This window comes from Mus pahari, chromosome 13 (assembly GCF_900095145.1).
Source record: "Mus pahari chromosome 13, PAHARI_EIJ_v1.1, whole genome shotgun sequence".
Lineage (NCBI taxonomy): Eukaryota > Metazoa > Chordata > Mammalia > Rodentia > Muridae > Mus > Mus pahari.
In genome coordinates, this window is record NC_034602.1 from 14941774 (window position 1) to 14952058 (window position 10285).

A 10285-nucleotide genomic window follows, 5' to 3' on the forward strand; every position below is an offset into this window, starting at 1 on the left:
TTATGCATGCATTAGGCCATCCAAACTTAGACTAACATTACCATATTACAGTAGGTAGAAAAGTATACTGAATTCTATCTTCTACCCACAATTCAGGTTCTAAGAGCATAATGATTGTCACTAAATGGAAGTTGCTTTGAGTTTGGCACTTTACCTCTCAAACTATGTCACTAGTTTAGTCTATGTGTTAATTGCATACTTACTTGTAAAAGAAGATTTCACTTTTACAAAAGTAAAAGGTAATGCATTGGGACTAACATATAAAGTATTTCTTAAAATATTTTTTCAAAAAAAAATATTAAAAATAACCTTTATCTCATAAAAGCTATATATCCTTTTACTTGATAGGTCACATATAAACAGTATCAGGTCTAAAACCTTTTGAGTATTGTGTGTTAATTTTATTGTGTCAAAATTTATCTGAAAAGAATATATCTGGGTAAGGTGAACAATTATCTAATTGAATTTCTAGTTCCAAGACAGATTATGGTTGTATATCTCTTAGAACTAATTTATAGATATTAAAAGCTACATTAACTAATATATCAAAGTGAAATATGTGGCCTCAGGAAAAAAATTTCCAAATTCGCCATTCTTATTTAAATTATAGTCTCTTTTTTTTTCTATTTTTATTAGATATTTTCTTTATTTGCATTTCACATGTTATCCTCATTCCTAGTTTTCCTTCCAACCCCCCCAATTCCCTCCCCCCTTCCCCTGCTCCCCAACTCACCCAATCTCACTTCCTGGCCCTGGAATACCCCTATCCTGGAGGAAAGAACCTTCACAGAATGAAGGACCTATCCTCCCACTGATGATCAACTAGGCCCTGCACTGCTACATATGCACCTAGAGCCATGAGTCCCACTGTGTGTTTTCTTTGATTGGTGGTTTATTCCTAGAGAGATGTGTGGGTACTGGTTAGTTTATCTTCTTGTTCTTCCTATGAAGCTGCAAACCCCTTCAGCTCCTTAGGTACTTTCTCTAGCTCCTTCATTGTGGACCCTGTGCTCAGGCCAATGGATGGCTATGAGCATCCACTTCGGTATTTTCCAGGTACTGGCAGAACCTCTCAGGAGGCAGCTATATCAGCCTCCTATGAGCAACCTTTTGTTGGCATCTGCAACAGTGTCTGGGTTTGGTGGTTGTTTATGGGATGGATCCACAGGTATGACAGTCTATAGATGGTCATTCCTTCAGTCTCTGCACTGAACTTTGCATCAGTGCATAAGGAGTTTGTAACTCCTTCCATGGATATTTTGTTCTGCCTTCTAAGAAGGATTGAAGTATCCACACTTTGGTCTTCCTTCTTCTTGAGTTTCATGTGTTTTGCAAATTGTAACTTGTATACTCTGAGCTTCTAGGATAATATCCACTTATCAGTGAGAGCATATCATGTACATTCTTTTGTGATTGGGTTAACTCACTTAGGATGATATCCGCCAGATCCGTCTATTGGCTGAAGAGTTTCATAAATTCATTGTTTCAAATAGCTGTGTGGTACTTCATTATTTAAATGTACCACATTTTCAGTATCCATTCCTTTGTTGAAGGACATCTTGGTTCTTTCATGGTTCTTGGTATTATAAATAAGAGTGCTATGAACATAGTGGAAAATGTGTCCTTATTACAAGTTAGAGCATCATCTGGGTATATACTCAAGACTGGTATTGCAGTCCTAAGAGGAAACCTCATCAATTTGCGTGCCTCCAAAAAGAAACTGGAGAGAGGATACACTACCAGCTTGACACCACACCTAAAAACTCTAGAACAAAAGGAAGCAAATTCACCCAAAAGGAATAGACAGCAGGAAAAAAATCGAACCCAGGGCTGAAATCAAACAAGTAGAAACAAAAAGAACTATACAAAGAATCATCCAAACCAGCAGCTGTTTCTTTGAGGAAATCAACAACATAGATATACCCTTAGCAAGAGTAACCAGAGGGTCCAGGGACAATAACCTAATTAACAAAATCAGAAATGAAAGGGGACACATAGCCTATCCTCAACAAAATTGGAAAACCTGGATGAAATGGACAATTTTCTAGACAGATACCAGGTAACAAAATTGAATCAGTATCAGATTAACAACCTAAACTGTCCCATATTAAAAAAAAAAAAATAGCCCATTATCAGATGGATTTAGTGCAGAGTTCTATCAGACATTCAAAGAGGACCTAATTCCAGTACTCCTCAATCTAGTCCACAGAATAGAAACAGAAGGTACTCTAACCAATTTGTCCTAGGAAGCCACAATTAATCTGATATCTAAACCATATAAAGACACAAGGAAGAAAGAGAGCTTCAGGCCAATTTCCCTTATCAATATCGATGTAAAAATACTCAATAAAATTCTTGCAAAGTGAATCCAAGAACACATCAAAATGGTCATCCATCTTGATCAAGTAGGCTTCATTCCAGGGATGCAGGGATGGTTCAATATATAGAAATCCATCAACATAAATCACTATACAAACAAACTCAAAGACAAAAACTACATGATCATTTCATTAGATGATGAAAAAGCATTTGACAAAATCCAATATCCCTTCATGATAAAAGTCTTGGAAAGTTCAGGAATTCAAGGCCCATACTTAATATAATAAAAGCAACGTACAGCAAACAGTAGCCAACATCAAGCTAAATGAAGAGAAACTTGAAGCAATCCCAGTAAAATCAGGGACCAGATAAGGCTGCCCACACTCTCCCTACATATTCAATATGGTACTTGAAGTCCTAGCCAGAGCAATTAGACAAAAAAAGGAGATCAAAGGAATACAAATTGGAAAGGAAGAAGCCAAAGTATAATTATTTGCAGATGATATGATAGAATAAGTGACCCCAAAAATTCCACCAGAGAACTCTTAAACCTAATAAACAACTTCAGTGAAGTAGGAGGACATAAAATTAACTCACACAAATTAGTGGCCTTTCTCCTTTCTCTACACAAGGGATAAATAGGCTGAGAAAGAAATTAAGGAGCGCTGGCTGCCTGGGAAGGCTCTGACCACTGGAGCAGGTAAGAGAGCTATCTTTTATCCCAGGTCCCTCAGAGACCAGGCTGTGCAGGAAAGTGCGCGGACTGCAGAATCAACATGGCTTCTGGGACCAGCCCTGTTTCGGGCCTTCATCTTCAACCAGGAAGCACATCTGAGCTCCAGACATCTGCACACCTTCCTAGCCAGAGGAGAGTTGGCCACCTGGGAGGTCTATGTCCACCAGAACAGGTGAGAGAGCCATCTTTTCTCCCAGGTCTCTCAGAGACAAGTCTGTGCAGGAAAGTTCATAGACTGCAGAAGCAACATAGCTTCTAGGACAGGCCAAGATTTGGGCTTTCTTCTTCAGCCAGGAGACAGATCTGAGTGCTAGACCTCTGTGCACTGAAGGGAAATGAAATTTAAAATGAAATTTAAGGCNTGTGATTCATGTAATTTATGTCAAATAAGTCCAGAGAAAAAAAGTTGTGGGCTTGGAAGCCTGAGGCAGAGAACACAGTGGGACAGGCCTGGGGACGCCCAGGTAGGCCTTTGTTTAAAACATTCCTCACATAGTTTGGAGTCATATGTTAAGCAGGTGTTCTGCTAATTTACACATACCACTCTGCAAATGTGTTGGCATTTAAATGGACCAATCACGTGTAACCACACCAATTCACCCAAGCCCCCGACCCCTCTCCCTATAAAAACCCCTAGCTTTTGAGCCACATGGTAGATTTCTTATTCTCCTGAATGAGATATGAATAGGCCCGGAGCTCCACAATTAAACTACCTCATGTTTTTGCATCAAGATGGTCATCTCTCATGATTCCTGGGCGGGTGAACATCTTCTGGGATTTGAAGTAGGAAGGGCTCCCCACGGAAGCCTTTCATTTGGAGGTCCCACCGAGATCTTCATGATGCCCAGGAACCCCGAAGACAGGCATCTTGGAGGTATGTTTGTGAGTGTTGCCTGAGTCTTACATGTTATGTTATATGTGTTGTCTAAGTGTTCTACAGTGCCATTTTTTGATTTAGGAACAGCTGCTGCTGGGGATCGTGAGATCCCCACAGCTGTGGGCAGAGACATCTAAGGAGACTCACAGGCCCTGCAAGATGTTCTAAGAGTAAGGGACAGTCAGGAGAGCCTGACTGTCATTTGGTAGAACGAAGAAGACAGAATGCTTTTTCTGCCTGAAAAGGAGCGGACATGGAACCCCGCTCCATCAGAGGTAGCATTTGGCTGGTTGTATAGGTCTAGACATGGATGCGTGTGCTTGTCCATACTAGTGTCTTCTGTTTTTGTTGTTTTGTCTCTGTTCCTAATTTTTACTATGGGACAGATTGTGTCGACCCCTTTGTCTCTGACTAAGGACCACTGGACAGATGTCATGGAGAGAGGACGGAATTTATCAGTGACAGTCAAAAAGAAGCCTTGGCTAACTTTCTGTACCTTGGAATGGCCTGCCTTTGGGGTAGGATGGCCACCCGAGGGAACTTTTGATCTACCCACCATCAAGACCGTGAATGCTGTTGTTTTCCAGGAAAGACCAGGATCGCATCCAGACCAGCAACTGTACATCACAGTGTGGGAGGACCTGGCACGATTCCCGCCCCCATGGGTTTGCCCATTCCTACCACCCTTGCATCCTGGTACTAAGATCCTATCTGTCTGGGAAAGTGCTGCAAATGAGAAAACAAAACCGCAGTCTGAAGGAGACAGTGAGTACAGCACACCACCGGTATGCTTCCCTAAGGTTTACCCAGAGATAGAAGAACCCCTGAGTGGCCTGACCTCCAGCAGCCTCCACCCTACCCCCAAGTCCCCCAACCTGTGCCCCAACCCTCAGCTCCCCCAGTACGCCCGCCCCTGGCCCCAGGGACTGGAGGAGGAGGTCCTTCAGAAGGAACAAGAAGCCAGCGGGGAGCCACCCCCGAAGGGCCAGCTGATTCAACCATGGAGCTTCCCCTCAGGGCTGTTGGAGCTCCCCTGGCCAATCAGAACGATTTACAGCTTCTACATTATTGGCCTTTTTCTTTCTCTGATCCCTATAATTGGAAAATAAACCGACCCCCTTTTTCAGAGAACCCCGCAGGGCTTACAGGCCTGGTGGAATCACTGATGTATTCACATCAGCCAACTTTGGATGATTGTCACAAGCTTTTGCAGACCCTGTTCACCACGGAGGAGAGAGAGAGTCCTCCAAGAAGCAAAGAAAAATGTCTGGGACGGTGCTGGTCACCCTGTCCAGACATTGGCTGAAATAGATGAAGGAATCCCTCTAACCTGCCCTCAATGGGACTATAACAAGGCACAAGCTAGGGAACGGCTGTCCAACTACCCCTGACTCTAGTAGCGGGACTGAGAGACGCTGCTCGCAGGCCTACAAATTTGGCTAAGGTAAGAGAAGTTATGCAAAGGACAACTGAGCCCCCCTCAGTTTTTTTGGAGAGGCTCATGGAGGCTTACAGGAGATACACCCCGTTTGACCCTATGTCTGAGGGGCAGCAGGCCTCAGTGATTATGGCCTTTATCGACCAGTCGGCTCCAGACATTAGGAGAAAATTGCAGCAGATTGAGGGATTGCAGGATTATACTGTAAGGGATGTGATTAAGGAAGCTGAGAAAGTGTATCACAAGAGAGACGGAGGAGGATGAAAAGCCATAAAGAGAGAAGAGAGACAGGAGAGAAGATGAGAACAGGAGAGGCAGAAGACAGGAAAAGGCTCTGGCTCAGGTTCTGGCCATAGCAGTAGGTAGGGACAAAGGAGGTAGAACTAGATAGTTAGTGGACCTGGGAGACAGAAAATGGCAAGGGCCACGAAGACCCAAAGGAGACAGACCATGCCTAGAAAGAGACCAATGCGCGTACTGCAAGGAAACTGGCCACTGGGCCCATGTATGCCCTAAAAAGAAATGGGGTAAAGGTGCTGTCTCTCGAAGAGGATGAAGACTAGGGGAGACAGGGCTCGGCCCCCTCCCTGAGCCTAGGGTAATATTAGAAGTGGAGGGGCCCCCCATAGACTTCCTGGTCGACACAGGTGCAGAATTTTCAGTGCTTTGAACACCATTAGGTAAAGTAAGAAAGAATGAGAGAACATTAGTTATTGGGGCTACAGGGCAAAAATTGTACCCATGGACCACGTCCCAGACAGTGGACCTAAGACGAAACCAAGTGACTCATTCATTTCTGGTCATTCCAGAGTGCCCCACGCCCCTATTGGGAAGAGACTTACTCACCAAATTGAAAGCACAAATAACATTTGCCTCCCCCAGACCAGAGGTACCCTGGGGAATAGAGACACCTCAGACCTTGGCACTAACTTTACAATTAGGAGAAGAGTACCGGATTTATCAGGAAAAATTGAAGCCCCCTGAGGGGCTACAGGACTGGCTTAATCGATTTCCTCAGGTGTGGGCTGAGATGGGAGGAATGGGGATGGCAAGACAAGTACCCCCATTGGTGATTGAGCTCAAGTCCGGAACCACTCCCATTGGGGTCCGACATTACCCCATGAGCAGAGAAGCACAATAGGGCATATGCCCTCACATCACCAGACTGCTTCAGCAGGGGATCTTAGTCCCATGCAAGTCCCCTTGGAAAACTCCCCTACTCCCAGAAAAGAAGCTGGGAACAGATGACTATTGCCTGGTCCAAGACCTTAGGGAAGTCAATAAGAGAACTCAAGACATTCACCCCACAGTGCCAAACCCTTATACCCTGCTCAGCACACTGCCACCTGAGCGGACCTGGTATACGGTCTTAGATCTTAAAGACACTTTCTTCTGTCTGAGGTTACACCCTAATAGGCAACCCCTGTTTTCCTTTGAGTGGTGAGATCCAGAAACAGAAGGACTGGACAGCTTATGTGGACAAGACTGCCTCAGGGGTTCGAGAATTCACCTACCTAGTTTGATGAGGCCTTACCCCGAGATCTTGCCTCTTTTTGAGCCAATAATCCCCAGGTGATGCTTGTGCAATTTGTTGATGACCTTTTACTAACTGCAGAAATATGTGAGGAGTGCAAACTTAGGACTCAGAACATCCTGGTCGAGTTGGGTGAGTTGAGGTATAGAGTTTCAGCTAAAAAGGCACAGTTATGCTGGACAAAAGTGACCTACTTGGGATACATCCTGAAGAATGGATAACAATAGCTCACAGAAGCCAGGAAGCAGACAGTGATGCAGATCCTGACCCAGATCACCCCTTGCCAGGTAAGTGAATTCTTAGGGACGGTGGGATTCTGTAGACTTTGGGTCCCGGGACTTGCCACTCTAGCGGCCCCATTGTACCCCCTAGCCAAAAAAAAGGGGAATTCAACTGGACCCAGGAACATCAATTAGCTTTTGAGACTCTAAAAAAGGCCCTGCTCCAGGTCCCTGCCCTAGCACTGCCGGACCTGAACAAGCCTTTCACCCTATACACCGAAGAAAGGAATGAGGTAACGAGGGGGGTCCTCACTCAAGCTTTAGGGCCCTGGAAGCGCCCAGTAACTTACCTATCAAAGAAACTGGACTCTGTTGCTAGTGGGTGGCCTTCCTGCCTATGCTCGATAGCGGCTACTGCTGTGTTGGTAAAAGATACTGAGAAGCTAAGGATGGGGCAGAGCATCACCGCATCACTGTGGTGGCCCCATACTTGCTCAAGAGTATTATCAGGCAGCCCCCGACTACTGGATGACCAACGCCCGAATGACTCACTATCAGAGTTTGCTGCTGATGGAGCAAGTGAACTTTGCTCCCCCTGCCATTCTCAACCCTGCTACCTTATTGCCTGAAGCCTGTGAAATATCTGTACACAAATGTGAGGAGGTACTGGCAGAAGAAACTGTAATTCGGTCAGACCTCACAGACCAACCGTGGCCAGGAGCAGTGAACTGGTTCACCAATGGAAGCAGCTTCGTGGTTGAAGGTAAGCACAAAGCAGGGGCAGTGGTAGTAGATGGGAAGTCCGTCATTTGGGCCAGCAGTCTGCTTGAGGGGACATCAGCACAGAGAGGAGAGCTCATCGCTCTAACCGAGGCTTTAAGGCTGGCAGAAGGAAAGGCCATTAACATTTACACTGGTAGCCAATATGCCTTTGCTACGGCTCATGTTCATCGGACAATCTACAGACAGCGTGGACTCTTGACTTCTGCCGCAAAGGACATTAAAAATAAGGAGGATATCCTCAGCTTGTTGGAAGCTGTCCACCTGCCTCACAGGGTGGCGATCATCCATTGCCCAGGACATCAAAGGGGGACCAGACCAATAGAAAGAGGGAACCAAATGGCAGACCAAGTGGCCAAAGAGGCAGCCCAGGGACCAATGACTCTGGTACTTAAAACTGCACCCTAGCTAGTTAAGGAAGAGACAGAGAAAGAAATCCTCACAGAAAAAGAGGGGCTGGAATACCTGGCTGACATACAACACCTCACTCTCTTAGGATCCAAAAAGATGATAAAACTGGTCAGTAGGTCTCCTTATCAAATTTCCGGACTACAGAAAGGTATAGAGGACCTAGTGAAAAATTGCCAAGCCTGTGTGCTCACCAATGCCGGATCTAGCAGGCTCCATGGCAGAAGGCACTTGCGAGGAGACAGACCTGGGACCTACTGGGAAACCGACTTCACTGAGGTAAAATCAGCCCTGTATGGAAATAAATATCTTTTAGTCTTTATAGACACCTTTTCAGGGTGGGTCGAGGTATTCCCCACCAAGAGAGAGACAGCTAATGTGGTGGCCAAGAAGATACTTGAAGAAATTCTTCCTCGGTTTGGGATACCCAAGGTACTCAGTTCGGATAATGGGCCAGCCTTCATCTCCCAGATAAGTCAGGGATTGGCTAGACAGCTGGGGATAAATTGGAAATTACATTCTGCATACTGACCCCAGAGTTCAGGACAGGTAGAGAGAATGAATAGAACCCTAAAAGAAGCCCTAACCAAATTAGCTTTAGAAACCGGCGGCAAAGATTAGACAGCCCTTCTCCCTTATGCCTTATTCAGGGCCTGGAATATCCCCGGAGCCTGTGGTCTAACACCCTTTGAATTAATGTATGGGGCGCCTCTGCCCATTTATGTGACAGTAGAGATTAGAAATTGCCCAGATGCATCCTTCATCCCCTCCTCTTGGCTTTTTACCCAGCTCAAGGCTCTTGAAATTGTAAGAAAAGAGGTCTGGGAACAGTTAAAAGAAACCTATGTTGCTGGTGATACGCAGGTGCTGCATCAGTTTGAAGTAGGAGACACTGTCCTGGTGAGGAGACATCGAGCGGGGAACCTAGAACCGGGGTGGAAAGGACCCTACTTGGTGCTGCTGACGACATCCACTGCTGTAAAAGTAGAAGGAATCCCAACCTGGCTTCATGCATCTCATGTTAAGAAGGCACCCCCTGAGGCTGACCAGAATGAATGGACCTTGGAAAAGACTGTCAATCCTCTTAATCTTCGTTTACGTCATATGCAACACAAGGGCAAGTAACGCCAACACCCCCAAAAGATTAACTTGGCAGGTTTTGTTCCAAGCAGGAGAAGTTGCTTGGAGTCTCACTAAAGATGCCACCCACACCACTTGGTGGCCTGAACTAACCCCTGATGCCTGTGCCCTGGCAGCTGAGCTAGACTCATGGGATATCCCCAACACTGACCCGGAAACTTCTAAGTGGACTAAGCTTCCAAATTCGGATTATTCCGCCTGCAATGACCAGACTTCCTACGGAAAGATTGGATGTTGTTTTGCAAAAGCTAGAGATGACATGGCGAACAGTGAGTCTTATGTGTGTCCCAGGGATGGGAGGGATAGGAACGCAGAGAAAACATGCAGATGATCAGATCATTTCTTTTGCAGAGAACGGGGGTGTGAGACCACAGGGCAGACATATTGGAATCCCTCCTCCACCTGGGAACTCATCATGGTCCGCAGAAATTGGACTGGTGACCCATGGAGCAGGTGTTATAACAGTGGCCATTGCCAGTCCCTCCTCATAGAATTCACACAGATGGGAAAACAGTTTGGAAGCTACGATAAGGCAGGATGTGGGGACTGAGGTACTATGCATCCAGAACGAATACCGGATTCATTTTCCAAATTAGACTCAAAGTTAAGACACTGCCGGGGCAGCCCATTGGTCTCAATAAGGTGCTATTTGATCAGGGCCCACTTACACCTCCTTGGCTGCCCCTTCCCACAGTGGCACCCTCCCTGGGTCCTGCTACCACCCCTAATACTGTCACTGCTCCAACTATGCTCCCAAAACCTCAGACTGAGCCTGTCACAAAGACCGGGAACCAGCTCTTCAATTTGATCTTGGGGGCATACTGGGCCCTCA

At 45.7% G+C, this 10285-nt stretch overlaps 1 pseudogene; it reads left to right on the top strand.

Moving 5' to 3' along the window:
* Positions 1 to 5820: 5820 nt before the first annotated feature.
* On the top strand, positions 5821 to 9438 carry LOC110330868 (annotated as a pseudogene).
* The last annotated feature ends 847 nt before the right edge of the window (positions 9439 to 10285 follow it).